This window comes from Lissotriton vulgaris, chromosome 12 (assembly GCF_964263255.1).
Source record: "Lissotriton vulgaris chromosome 12, aLisVul1.2, whole genome shotgun sequence".
Lineage (NCBI taxonomy): Eukaryota > Metazoa > Chordata > Amphibia > Caudata > Salamandridae > Lissotriton > Lissotriton vulgaris.
Window position 1 is genome coordinate 353,508,468 of NC_141700.1, and position 14,307 is coordinate 353,522,774.

At 58.0% G+C, this 14,307-nt stretch overlaps 1 pseudogene; it reads left to right on the forward strand.

The window, feature by feature from the left end:
* The first annotated feature begins 10,765 nt into the window (after window positions 1-10,765).
* Window positions 10,766-12,802, forward strand: LOC147674052 (28S ribosomal RNA; annotated as a pseudogene).
* Window positions 12,803-14,307: the final 1,505 nt, after the last annotated feature.

Below are 14,307 nucleotides of genomic sequence, written 5' to 3' on the forward strand. Positions count from 1 at the left end.
TTACACGGAACTGAAACAGGCCCTCAGGGGTAGAGAAGGCAGTCTTCCGTTTATCGTCATCCTTCAGGGGTATCTGCCAGTACCTCTTGCATAAGTCGAGCGTGCTAATGTATTTTGCGGCTCCTATCCTTTCCACCATCTCATCAACCCGTGGAAGGGGGTATCAATCAAATCGTGAGACTTTGTTTACTGCTCGAAAGTCAATACAGAACCGCACCGAGCCGTCGGGTTTGGGGACCAGTACTATTGGAGAGTTCCAGCTGCTAACCGACGGCTCGATAATGCCCATCTGTAACATCTGTTCTGTTTCCTTCTTTATTATGTTTCGGCGTGCTTCCGGGACCCGAAATGGCCGTTGTCTCACAGTTACTCCCGGGTCAGTCTGGATGGCGTGTTCCACTAGTGTTGTACGTCCGGGCAGGGAGGAGAAGACGTTCTGTACCGGGGACAACATGTTTTTTAGTTCTTCTGTCATTGATGGGGGTAGATCCGGATCTATGCATCCTTCAAAGGACATGGGGTTACCCACCGGTTCACTAGATAGGACGGGTCGGGCCCCTCCCATTTCTTTAAGAGATTGATGTGGTATATCTGCCGGACTCCTCGAGTAGGCTCGGTCTCTACCTCGTAGGTGACGGGGGTTACCTGACGAATGACCGTGAATGGACCCTGCCATTGCCCTAGGAGCTTGTGATCAGAGGAAGGTAGCAGTAACAACACCAGATCGCCAACAGCCAAGGTCCTCTTCTTGGCTCCCTTATCATACTGTTGTTTCTGGGAGATTTGGGCCTTTTCCATGTGTTGTCGTACAATGTCTCGGATTTGGGTGAGATGGGTCTTTAGATTGTCCACATACTCGGGAAGGGGCCGGGTACCATCAGGTTCTGCCTCCCAAGCCTCGCGGGCCATATCTAAGAGGGTTCTGGGAGGTCTTCCGTACAACAGTTCATATGGGGAATATCCGGTGCTGCTTTGCGTTTTGCACCGGATAGCGAACAGAGCCAGGGGCAACATCTCCTCCCACCTCTTGCTTTCCAAATCCAATAGTTTTTTTAGAGTGGCTTTTAGGGTGGCGTTGTAGCGTTCCACCAACCCATCAGTCTGGGGGTGGTACGCTGAGGTTCTCAGCTGCTTGATGCCTAACTGGGAGCATACCTGGCGCATCAAGGCGGACACGAATGGGGTTCCTTGGTCCGTTAAAATTTCTCGTGGAAATCCTACCCGTGCAAAGATAGACACCAGGGCTTTCGCTATATTCTGGGTGGTGGGATGTTTCAGGGCGACGGCTTCCGGGAAGCGCGTAGCATAGTCCACCACCACCAAGGCATATCTACAACCGCTCCTGGAGGGCAACATGGGCCCGATAAGGTCCATTCCTACCCGGCTGAAGGGTATGTCTATGAGAGGAAGGGGGCGGAGGGGTGCCTTCGGGGGTCTGTAGCGGCTATTCCTTTGACAGATGGCACACTCCTTGCAGTATTGTTTGATTTGGCTATACACTCCCGGCCAGTAGAATTTTTCGAGTATTGCCTGTCCTGTCTTTTCTTCCCCGAAGTGGCCGCCCAGGAGATGACTATGCGTGAGGAACAACACCTTGTCCCGGAATGGACCCGGAATGACTAGCTGGGGAGGTTTCTGGGGGTCCGCTTTTCGATACAACAGGCCTCTAGACCGGAAGAAGTAGGGACCTACATGCAGCGGGTCCTCGTCGTCAAGGGCCTGCCCCCATGCATGTTGCAGGATGGGATCTTCTTGCTGTGCAGCTCGGAATTCGCGGTCCGTTTCCCAGGGATGCTGTGCCTCATGTACCGGATATGCTTCTGTGTACCTCCTTCTTTCCTTTTTCTTTTGATTTTTCGTTTTGGTCTGCTTCTCGGGAGAGGGACTCAGGGTTTGGTTTTGGAAAAAGGGGGCTTCCTTCCACCACTTTTCCAGGGAATTGGTAGTGTCCCTTAGGAGAAGGGGGAGACCACTATAATCACTACCCAGAATGGCTTGTTCTGGCAAGTTCGGGATCAGTCCTACATTCAGGGTTCTTCCGTGGTCGGTACGGGTTTGTACTGTGACTCGTGCTGTGGGGTAGCTTTTAGTGTCTCCATGTACGCACTTGATGGCTACTGACCCTGTGACAGGGCCGACGGGTTTCGGCATGTCCTGAGGTCGTACCACACTGTGTCTACATCCAGTGTCGGCCAGCGCCATAAGGGGGTGGTTGTTGATTTTCACTGGACATCTAAACGGTGGGGGGTGAGGCTCCTGCTGTAAGACACACATAATTCCGAGTCACCCCGATTTCCATAGGCTCCTCCTTCTGTGGGCAATGACGGGCAATGTGTCCAAAACCACCACAGTGGTAACATTGGGGTCCGGGTGGGTTCGGTCGAGGCATCATCGGATACGGCACGAAAGGAACAGGTTCCGCTTTTCTGGGAACAGGTGGTCGAGGGGGCCGGATGTGGCTTCCATGGGGCCCCCGAGGGAGGTGCTCTTCTTTGCTCTTCTGCACTTCTTGGGCTTTGCTGTAGGCACTGGCTATCTCGACTGCCCGTTCGAGCGTCAGGTGGGCATGCTGCCGCACCCATTTTTGGGTGCTCGGGTGAAGGGAGGCGAGGAATTGTTCCAGGTTTATTTTAGCGACTATTTCCTCTTTAGTAGACGTAGTGGTTTTCAACCACCGGGATGTTAGGTCCTGAATGCGATAAGAGAGGGCCCGAGGAGTTTCTTGGGGCCCCTCTCGGACTTGTCTTAGGCGGATCCGATAGGACTCCTCGTCTATCCCCAGACGCTCGAGGATGCACTTTTTAATGTCGGCATATGGCGTCTGCCCCTGTAAGTTGGCCTGTTGATAGGCCGATTGTAACTCCCCCGTCAGCAATGGACCCAAGTAATGACCCCAGCGATTTTCAGGCCAGTTGGCTGCTTGAGCCAGTCTTTCAAAATTTGTGAAAAAGAAGTCGGGGTCTTCCCCCGCGACATACTTTTGTAAGACGACCGACGGTAAGGGAGCCAGAGGCCTCTGCTGTCCCATGGCCTCTGTGAGCTTCCCTAGGGCCTGGTCCTGGGCAGTTCCTTGCCCTTTCAGGACGTTGTGGAGTTGGCCCCGGTCGTCCTCCGCGGTCTTCAGGAATCTTTCCATCATCTGTCCGAGCTGCTCCTGGCTTTCGGCCAGCTTCTTGACTGCGGCCTCCATGCCTCCGGGAAATCCCACTTCTGACACCACTTGTGGGGTGTGGGATTCGGCGGGCCGGAATAACAGGCGAGGAGGCCAGATATAATGCGCTATGTTTAGCGAGATTTATTGTAGACACAGGTAGGTGTGGATGATAAGTCTCTGAACAAAAGAAAAGGGGACCGATGGTGTTCCTTTGGTGAAGTCCGAGGTAGAGAAGACGTCCGGTCGGGGAGGGAAGGGAAGACCTCCTGCTGCTGGGCTGATGTCGTCAGGATGGTGTAAGTCTTCCCTCTCTGTAGGGCCGTCGGGTCTTTGACTTCTGTTGGTGAGCCTCGGAGGTTTGGGGCTTGAGAAGAAATAGAGGACCGTTAGACTTTCGCTCCTCTCAAGATTTACAGCTATCACCGACACCGGGAAGTGAGGACACAGAAAGTGGATAGTGAGGGACGGGTAACACGGGGAGGTGGAAGAGGCCGACAAACAGGAGGGGAGACCAAGGGTCGACAGGGTGCTTGAGGTGTAGGAGGGTGGGGTCTATCTATACATATATATACAGTGCTCTCGTGCTCAAGTAGGTGCAGCGCTATACTATTTACACTAATTACAACTATCTACAAGCGGCACACGGAGACGGATGACGGTTACTCACGTGGCCCGCCGCAACTCCCTGGTGAGTTGCGGCCGCTCTCCAGCCACCTCCTGAGGACTCCACCAGTCCTCAGACCACACGTCGCCGTCGGCGTCCTCCTCCACTCCTTCCGCTGGGTTCTCCGACTCCTCGTCTCTCTCTCTCAGCTCCGGTTCCTTCCTTGCTGCCTCCTGCCACAAGTCCGCGGGTTGGAACCTCCTTCGCTGTGGTTCGCTGGTTTTTATATCTTCCGGGATGTAGTCGGGGGCGGGACTTCCGGGTTCATCTAGGACTGCATCCGGTTGTCCGTCTTCCGGGTTCTGACCTCGGTGACCCTGCAGAGGGAGAGAGAGAGAAGAAGTCCTATGGAGAGGGAACAAGTCATCATCTATGTTAGACGGACCCATCCCCGCGCGAGGATGTCTCTTCGTTATGGCAGGTACGGTGGCCTTTCCACAGGAACCTAAGTGCACCCCTGGACCGCTAACCTGCGCTGTGTAGAGGCAGGTTGGAAGTGGTAGTGACAAAGCGGAAGTGACGCTCGAGAAGTCAGCCCTCCGCACAAACGGCACTCTGCCGGGGCGGAACGGGGCCTGGAGCGGTCAGCAAGCAGGTGAGAAGCCCTCACAAGAATGTGCCAATTATCGCAGTTAAAATAACATAACACTCAAAATTTACGAAGAAATTGGTTAAAAGCAAGCTATTAATCAGCTATCAAGTATCAGCAAATAGATGGTAACACATAAGCAGCCTCGATCGCCGCGTCTGTCAAATGAGTTGCTGCATTTGCGCGCAAAATATAGATTTCCCAAATAGTAACCACTGGACCGCTAACCTGCGCTATGTAGAGGCAGGGCGGAAGTGGCAGTGACAAAGCGGTAGTGACGCTCGAGAAGTCGGCCCTCCGCACAAACGGCACTCTGCCGGGGCGGAACGGGGCCTGGAGCGGTCAGCAAGCAGGTGAGAAGCCCTCACAAGAATGTGCCAATTATCGCAGTTAAAATAACATAACACTCAAAATTTTACGAAGAAATTGGTTAAAAGCAAGATATTAATCAGCTATCAAGTATCAGCAAATAGATGGTAACACATAAGCAGCCTCGATCGCCGCGTCTGTCAAATGAGTTGCTGCATTTGCGCGCAAAATATAGATTTCCCAATTAGTAACCACTGGACCGCTAACCTGCGCTGTGTAGAGGCAGGGCGGAAGTGGTAGTGACAAAGCGGAAGTGACGCTCGAGAAGTCGGCCCTCCGCACAAACGGCACTCTGCCGGGGCGGAACGGGGCCTGGAGCGGTCAGCAAGCAGGTGAGAAGCCCTCACAATGCATTAGAGGGAGCTCAATTCTACTCTATCAGCAAGTAAGTGTATAGGAGAAAATGTGCCTCAACGGTGAGTAGCCTTGCTAATGTTTATGTGGTGAACGGAAAGGAAAAAGAGAGAAAGTAGAGAGAAGGAAAGGAGGATGAGCTTTAATGATAGGTCAACATGATAGAGGTTGTTGATTTAGATGAGGGTAGTCCAGTTTAATGAAAGCATGGCCAGGTTGTAGTCAAGCTAACATCCTTTGAGATATATGGGAAGGTATCGGTGTTATGGTGTTGGTAGTGTGTGTGATAGATGTAGGCATTGGGGTAGTGGTGTTTGTTCATGAGGGTTTAGACTTTTGCATGTACAACTCTAACTTGTTCCAATAGTTGTGTGAGGTTTGACTGTTAAAATTCTTGTTCAATGCAGTGTTGTCAGCGCTTCTGGTAAAACACACCCATGCCCACAATGTGTGATAAGATAGATTCCTATATGATTTACATTTGCATAGTATATTTTTTATTTCTATAGTTAAGAGAAGGTCTAGAAGGTAGAATTCCTGGGTGTTGACTTCTGGATTGGGAGTGATGGCCCGTGTGCCTAAAGCATAAATTTGATCTGGAGTATCCAGTGCCATCTATGAGGTGAGCATGGTCCTTTTATTAACGGATGACAAGCTGGCCCATCTACCAGAAATATTGGTTCCAAAAAAGGTTATCACTGTGTTATTGTTGGTGGTTCTCTAAAGAAAGACAAAAAACACTGTTATGCTGCATTACAGTCTGTCAACAAAAGTTAATGCTCACATGATATGGGTGATATATGGGATAAATTAGCGGCAAGAATGCCAGGAAAGAACCATCAGAAGAAGGAATATTATTGGTCGCTCTATCCTAAGAATTGTGATGTGTTGATTTGCTACATGATTTACACAGTAAGACATTATAGAGAGAAAGTAGTGAGAAGTTGTTTTCAAAGGGCTTACAACTAGGGCTGTGCATAGCATAGTTTGCGTAGCGCCACTACGCACACTACGCAGAATTTTGGAGAAAAAAAAAGTGGAAAACAGGGACACGTCCTGAGGGTCCGTGTGCCCGGGACAGGGGTCCCTCGTGCCTGGGCAGACTCCCTGATCTCCCCGGGCCGGTTGGAGCCCGGGAGCCCTGCAACCCCGGAGCCCTGCAGCTCCAGAGCCCCGGAGCCATGCAGGCCCGAGCCCTGGAGCCCCAGGGCCCTGCAGTCCCCCAGCCCTGGAGCCCTGCAGAACTGCAGCCCCGGAGCCCTGCAGTCCCCGAGCCCTGGAGCCCCGGAGCCCTGCAGTCCCCGAGCCCTGGATCCTCCATAGCCCTGCAGCCCCGGAACCCTGGAGCCCTGCAGCCCCGGAGCCCTGCAGTCCCCGAGCCCCGGAGCACTGCAGCCCTGGAGCCCTGCAAGGGCAGGCGGGAGCCCTCCCGCGGAGGCTCGGGGCAAGCAGATTGGCATCATTTCAATCCCGGCCATCTGGTCGCCCCTCTCGCCTCGGCCATCTGGTTGCCCCCAATTCTTTCCTATGGGGCGACCAGATGGCCGGGCTTCCCTGGAAGCCCAGATGAGGTGCCATTCGCCTCCCGGATCCCAGGCAGGGCTCCAGGAGGTCGGGCACGTTTGCGCCCTGGGTCCCCTCTGTCACCTCGAGTGCACGGATTACAAGAAAGGGGGGAAATTTTCCTCCGGATTACTGGGGCAAGGGTATGCCCGGACAACCTCCCGGGCCGGCGGTTCCCTGCCGGGAACCAGATGGGCTGTGTTCCCGGGCAACACCTCCCAGGCATCCGGGGCTCCCTCCTCCGGCCCGCGGCATGGCAAAGTACCTGGGATAGGCTCCATGGGTCCCGGGCCCTGCAACCCCGGAGCCCCACAGCCCTGCAGCCCCGGAGCCCTGTAGTCCCCGAGCCCTGCAGCCCCCGGAGCCCTGCAGTCCCCGAGCCCTGCAGCCCCGGAGCCCTGCAGCCTGGGAGCCCTGGAGCCCTGGAGCCCCGGAGCCCTGGAGCCCCGGAGCCCTGGAGCCCCGGAGCCATAGAGCCCTGGAGCCTCAGAGCCCTGCGGCCCCAGAGCCCTGGAAGGGCAGGCGGGAGCCCTCCCGCGGAGGCTCGGGGCAGGCAGATTGGTGTCATGTCGGTCCCGGCCATCTGGTCGCATCTTTCCACTTGGACATCTGGTCGCACCCAATGCTTCCCAATGGGGCGACCAGATGGCCGGGCTTCCCTGGAAGTCCCGATAAGGTGACATTCGCCTCCCGGATCCCAGCCAGGGCTCCAGGAGGTCGGGCACATTGGCACCCTGAGTCCCTTCCGTCACTCGGCACGCACGGGTTCCCAGAAAGCAGGGTAGCCTTCCTCCGGATTTCTAGGGGCAAGGGAATGCCCGGACACCCTTCTGGGGCTGGCGGTTCCCTGCTGGGGACCAGATGGGCGAATACCGGGCAACACCTCCCAGGCATCAGGGGCTCCCTCCTCCAGCCTGCGGCGTGGCAAAGTACCCGGGACGGGCTCCATGGGTCCCGGGCAGTCCTCCCCGTGCTTGAGGCCCAGCGTGGGGTTTCGGAGCCCTGGAGCCCTGCGGCCCCGGAGCCTTGGAGCCCGTGAGCCCTAGAGCCCGTGAGCCCTGGAGCCCTGCGGCCCAGGAGCCCGGCAGCCCTGGAGCCCATGAGCCCTGGAGCCCTGGAGCCCTGCAGCCCCGAGCCCTGCAGCCCCGGAGCCCTGCAGCCCGGGAGCCCTGCAGCCCGGGAGCCCTGCAGCCCAGGAGCCCTGGAGCCCTGGAGGCTCGGAGCCCTGCAGTCCCCGAGCCCCGGAGCCCTGCAGTCCCCGAGCCCCGGAGCCCCGGAGCCCCGGAGCCCCTGAGCCCTGCAGCCCCGGAGCCCTGCAGCCATGGAGCCCCGGAGCCCTGCTGCCCCGCAGCCCCGGAGCCCTGCAGCCCTGCAGCTCAGGAGCCCTTCAGCCCTGCAGCCCCGGAGCCCTGCAATCCCTGAGCCCCGGAGCCCTGCAGCCCCCGAGCCCTGCAAGGGCATCTGGTCGCCCCTCTCGCCTCGGCCATCTGGTTGCGCCCAATGATTTCTAATGGGGCGACCAGATGGCCGGGCTTCCCTGGAAGTCCTGATGAGGTGCCATTCGCCTCCCGGATCCCAGGCAGGGCTCCAGGAGGTCGGGCATGTTTGCGCCCTGGGTCCCCTCTGTCACCTCGAGTGCAAGGATTACAAGAAAGGGGGGTAATTTACCTCCGGATTACTAGGGGCAAGGGTGTGCCCGGACACCCTCCTGGGGCTGGTGGTTCCCTGCCGGGGACCAGATGGGCTGTGTTCCCGGGCAACACCTCCCAGGCATCCGGGGCTCCCTCCTCCAGCCCGCAGCGTTGCAAAGTACCCGGGACGGGCTCCATGGGTCCCGGGCCCTGCAACCCAGGAACCCCGCAGCCCCGGGGCCCTGCAGCCCCAGAGCCCTGCAGCCCCGGAGCACGGCAGCCCCGGCGCCCTGCAGTCCCAGAGCCCTGCAGCCCCGGAGCCCTGCAGTCCCCGGAGCCCCGGAGCCCTGCAGCCCTGCAGCCCTGCAGCCCCGGAGCCCTGCAGCCCTGTGGCCCTGCAGCCCAGGAGCCCTGCAGCCCTGCCGCTCCAGAGCCCCGGAGCGTGGGCAGGCGGGAGCCCTACCACAAAGGCCTCGGGATGGGCAGATGGGGAGTCCTTTCGGTCCCGGCCATCTGGTCGCCCCTCTCCCCTCGGCCATCTGGTCGCCCGCAATGCTTTCTTATGGGGTGACCAGATGGCCGGGCTTCCCTGGAAGTCCTGATGAGGTGCCATTCGCCTCCCGTATCCCAGCCATGGCTCCAGGAGGCCGGGCACCTTCGCGCCTAGGGTCCCCTGAGCCTCGCGGTGCGCACTTGTTTCCAGAAAGAGGGGTAGCCTTTCTCTGGATTGCTAGGGACAAGGTACTCTGGGACCCCTCTTGGCCTAGCGGTCCTCAGCCGGCAGCTAGACAGGCCACGATGCCGCCCCAGCCCTGGGTCCGTCCCTGGGTCTACCGCGTGGCAGGATGCCCTGGATAGGGTCCCGGAGGGCCCGGGCCTGGGGTCCCCGTCCCCCCAGCCTGCCGCACTGCCCGGGACGGCGGGGGTTCCGTTGTGCCCGGGGAGCCTGGCTGGGTTCAGGAGCCCCGCCCGGGGCTCTGTCCTGGGTCCTGCCGCGTGGCAGGGTGCCCGTGACGGGGTCCAGAGGGCCCGGGGAGGCTTCTCCTGCTCCTCGGGCCTGGGAACCCCGGAGGGGTCCAGGGGCCCCGCCGGGCCCCGGATGGGGTGCTCCGGCCCAGGGCCCTGTCCACTGGCCCAGGTCCCTGTCCCTGGGCCTGCCGCACTGCCAAAGGCCCGGGACGGGGTTCCGTGGTGCCCGGGGGGCCTCCCCTTGCTCGGCTCGGTACAGGAGCTCCGTACAGGGCCCCTGAGGGGCCCCGGGGAGGGCGGCCTCCCCACCCGGGACTCCGTCCTGGGTCCTGCCGCGTGGCAGGGTGCCTGGAACGGGGTCTGGAGGGCCCGGGGTAGGCTTCCCCTGCGCCTCCGGGCCTGGGAGCCCCGGCTGGGTCCAGGGGCCCCGCCGGGCCCCGGGTCGGGTGCTCAGGCCCAGGGCCCTGTCCCCCCGCCCTGCCGCACTGCCAAAGGCCCCGGGACAGGGGTTCTGTGGTGTCCGGGGAGCCTCCCCTTGCTCGGCTGGCTTCAGCGGTCCCGGGGAGGATGGCCTCCCCACCCGGGGCTTTGTCCAGGGTCCAGCCGTGTGGCAGGGTGCCCGGGATGGGGTCCGGAGGGTCCAGGGGGCTTCCCTTTCGTGCCCGGCCATCTGGTCATCCAGATCCCCTCGCCCATCTGGTCGCCCGCATTGCTTTCCTATGGGGCAATGCTCATCAGACCCCAGAAAAGGTGTTGGTTGATATAGAAAGCAGGACGGTGGCCATGGAAGTCGGAATCCACTAAGGAGTGTGTAACAACTCACCTGCCGAATCAACTAGCCCTGATAATGGATGGCGCTGGAGCGTAGGGCCCATACCCGGCCGTCGCCGGCGCTGAGAGCCGCGGGGGCTAAGCCGCAAGGAGTAGGAGGGCCACTGCGGTGAGCACGGAAGCCCGGGCGAGGGCCCAGGTGGAGCCACCGCAGGTCCAGATCTTGGTGGTAGTAGCAAATATTCAAACGAGAACTTTGAAGGGAGAAGTGGAGAAGGGTTCCATGTGAACAGCAGTTGAATATGGGTCAATCGGTCCTAAGAGATGGGCGAGCGCCGTTCGGAAGGGACGGGCGATGGCCTCCGTTGCCCTCGGCCGATCGAAAGGGAGTCGGGTTCAGATCCCCGAACCCAGAGTGGCGGAGACTGGCGCCCTCGCGGCGTCCAGTGCGGTAACGCAAACGATCCCGGAGAAGCCGGCGGGAGCCCTGGGGAGAGTTCTCTTTTCTTTGTGAAGGGCTGGGCGCCCTGGAATGGGTTTGCCCCGAGGGAGGGGCCCGAGCCTTGGAAAGCGTCGCCGTTCCGGCGGCGTCCGGTGAGCTCTCGCTGGTCCTTGAAAATCCAGGGGAGATGGTGTAAATCTCGCACCGGGCCGTACCCATATCCGCAGCAGGTCTCCAAGGTGAACAGCCTCTGGCATGTTGGGACAATGTAGATAAGGGAAGTCGGCAAGTCAGATCCGTAACTTCGGGATAAAAATTGGCTCTAAGGGCTGGGTCGGTCGGGCTGGGGTGCGAAGCGGGGCTGGGCGCAAGCCGCGGCTGGACGAGGCGCCTCCCTCCGGGGCGGCGGCGACTCTGGACGAGAGCCGGGACCTTCCTGTGGATCGCCCCAGCTGCGGTGGTCGCCTCTCCCCGTGCCCCCTCCCCGGGGGCGCGGGGGCGGCGTTCTGCCTGGGCCGGCACCTAGCAGCTGACTTAGAACTGGTGCGGACAAGGGGAATGCGACTGTTTAATTAAAACAAAGCATCGCGAAGGCCCAAGGCGGGTATTGACGCAATGTGATTTCTGCCCAGTGCTCTGGATGTCAAAGTGAATGAATTCAATGAAGCGCGGGTAAACGGCGGGAGTAACTATGACTCTCTTTCCTATTCTTAGTCATAGTGGCCTTTACCTCCAAGTGGTCCCGCTGGTAACTGCTCCATAGGACTGGACTCTGCGGAGGGAAGTCTATGGAGACAGGCTAAACAAGGTACTATCATGGCCGGGAGCGTGATAGAGAGAAATGGTGCGGGGATAACTGTAACTCTCTTAACCTATTCTCAGTTGCAGTGGCCTTTACCCTTTGTGGTCCCGCTGGTTATTGGCTCTTTAGTACTGACTCGGCGGAGGAAGTCTATGGAGACAGGCAAAACAAGGTTTTAGAGAAGTGGCGAGTCAAACAAACCCAATACCAGATGAGGTAGTTCCTGGTTAAACAAAACCCTGTTAAGATGGCAAAAGGGGGCGCTCTCTTTTAAAAAAACCTCCTCCTTACTGACTTACCGGACTTGACAAACTGGCTACGCTCTCCAACTCCCAGTTCCGTTAGGACAACATGCAATTTAGTGGCTGTATTCCGGAGCCAGTGTTGATGTTGAAAGCGAATTATGCTGATGGGCAGCACAATCAATAACCCAGAAGGAGCCACCGTAAGGTGGTACAAAATAGCCAAATGCCTCGTCATCTAATTAGTGACGCGTATGAATGGATGAACGAGAATCCCACTGTCCCTACCTACTATCTAGCGAAACCACAGACAAGGGAACATGCTTGGCAGAATCAGTGGGGAAAGAAGGACCTGTTGAGCTTGACTCTAGTCTGGCACTGTGAAGAGACATGAGAGGTGTAGGATAAGTGGGAGGCCCTCGGGCCGCCGGTGAAATACCACTACTCTTATAGTTTTTTCACTTACCCGGTGAGGCAGGGGGCGAGCCCCGTGGGGCTCTAGCTTCTGGCTCCAAGCGCCCGGCACCCGCCGGGTGCGACCCGCTCCAGGGACAGTGGCAGGTGGGGAGTTTGACTGGGGCGGTACACCTGTCAAACGATAACGCAGGTGCCCTAAGGCGAGCTCAGGGAGGACAGAAACCTCCCGCAGAGCAGAAGGGCAAAAGCTCGCTTGATCTTGATTTTCAGTATGAATACAGACCGTGAAAGCGGGGCCTCACGATCCTTCTGACTTTTTGGGTTTCAAGCAGGAGGTGTCAGAAAAGTAACCACAGGGATAACTGGCTTGTAATAGGGAACGTGAGCTGGGTTTAGACCGTAGTGAGACAGGTTAGTTTTACCCTACTGATGATATGTTGTTGCAATAATAATCCTGCTCAGTACGAGAGGAACCACAGGTTCAGACATTTGGTGTATGTGCTTGGCTGAGGAGCCAATGGGGCGAAGCTACCATCTGTGGGATTATGACTGAACGCCTCTAAGTCAGAATCCCCCCTAAACCGTAACGATACTGCAGTGCCGTGGAGCCTCGGTTGGCCTGGGATAGCCGGCCTCTCTCGGGGGCCGGTGCGTAGAGCTGCTCGCTTGGGGACCGGAGGGCAGACAGAAGGGGGCCGCCTCCATCGCCCTTAGTGCACCGCATGTTCGTGGGACACCCGGTGCTAAATCATTTGTAGACGACCTGATTCTGGGTCAGGGTTTCGTAAGTAGCAGAGCAGCTACCTATTGAAAGTCATCCTCTGAGCCAAGCTACGTGGGGGCTTAATAGCAGAGAAAAATGGGCTCTCCGGGCAGGCCGTCGGGGAGTGGACGTGGCCTGGGCTTAACCCTCCTTGGGTCCGGCCAAGGGTCAGTGCGCTGGGGACGGGGATTCCAGGGAGGCTCTTCCCAGCCTGGCTAGGGTTCAGAAGGTGGGACCGGGCCCAGGGCTTGAGCTCCGTCCGGCCGGCCCCGGGGTGTGTGAGCCCCCCATCCTGCAAGCCATCAGAGGGTCCGAGCGCTGGGGACGGGGCTCCACCGGGGCTCGGGGAGGCTCTCCCCGGCCTGGCTAGGGTTCGGAAGTTGGGACCGGGCCCAGGGCTTGAGCTCCGTCCGGCCGGCCCCGGGGTGCGTGAGCCCCCCATCCTGCAAGCCATCAGAGGGTCCGGGCGCTAGGGACGGGGCTCCACCGTGGCCCGGGGAGGCTCTCCCCGTCCTGGCTAGGGTTCCGAAGGTGAGACCAGGCTTGAGCTCTGTCCGGCCGGGCCTGGGGTGCGTGATCCCCCATCCTGCAAGCAATCAGAGGGTCCGGGCGCTGGGGACCGGGCTCCACCAGGGCCCGGGGAGGCTCTCCCCGGCCTGGCTAGGGTTCGGTAGCTGAGACCGGGCCCGGGGCTTGAGCTCCGTCCGTCCGGCCCCGGGGTGCATGAGCCCCCTGTCCTGCAAACCATCAGAGGGTCCGGGCGCTGTGACCGGGGCTCCACCGGGGCTCCACCGGGGCCCAGGGAGGCTCTCCCCGGCCTGGCTACGGCTCGGAAGCTGGGACCGACCCGGGGCTTGAGCTCCGTCCATCCGGCCCTGGAATGCATTTCCGGCGTTATGCCCTTCGTCAGGGGCATTGATTTTCTGTTAAGGAAAATAACACACAAATGTCATATATTCGTGACCATATACACACAACTATCATAAATTCATAGCTCTATTCACACAATCATGTCTGTGCATTGTTTAGTACAAGAACCTTATTCAAAGATACAAGAAACTTCCTGGCGTGTGCTATCTCATACCTTACAGTAAATTCATGAAATTAATAAAATTAGTGGAATTAAACGACCTGTACACATTTGCTATCGGTGTTGTTTGACTTCTACTCTTTAGAAAGCACCTTGGTTCCACATTGAGTAAATAAAAAATGGGTTGGCCTTAAGTAAACAAAAATCGTACCTTCTGAAACTGTCGAAGGTTTAAAGAATGTTTAATTTGGTCAATTAAGTACGTGTAAACCCACGGAATTTAACCTGAAACAAATGAAAGATCGTCGTGTTCTTAATATACTGCATCTTAATTACATGTTGTATTAAAGATAGTCAATATCCTGGTCGCGACGTACCTGAAGTGTTAATGTGCCTGCATCAGGTCAAAAAAGTAGACGGTCTTCAGGGTTCACAGACCGCTTTCTGAAAAAAGAACCCAATCGGTTCAGTGCCTGTGTTAGATCATGTGATCACAAAATAATCGTGACGGCGTTGTTAGATGGTAGCATCGTAAAGATTAATGCAC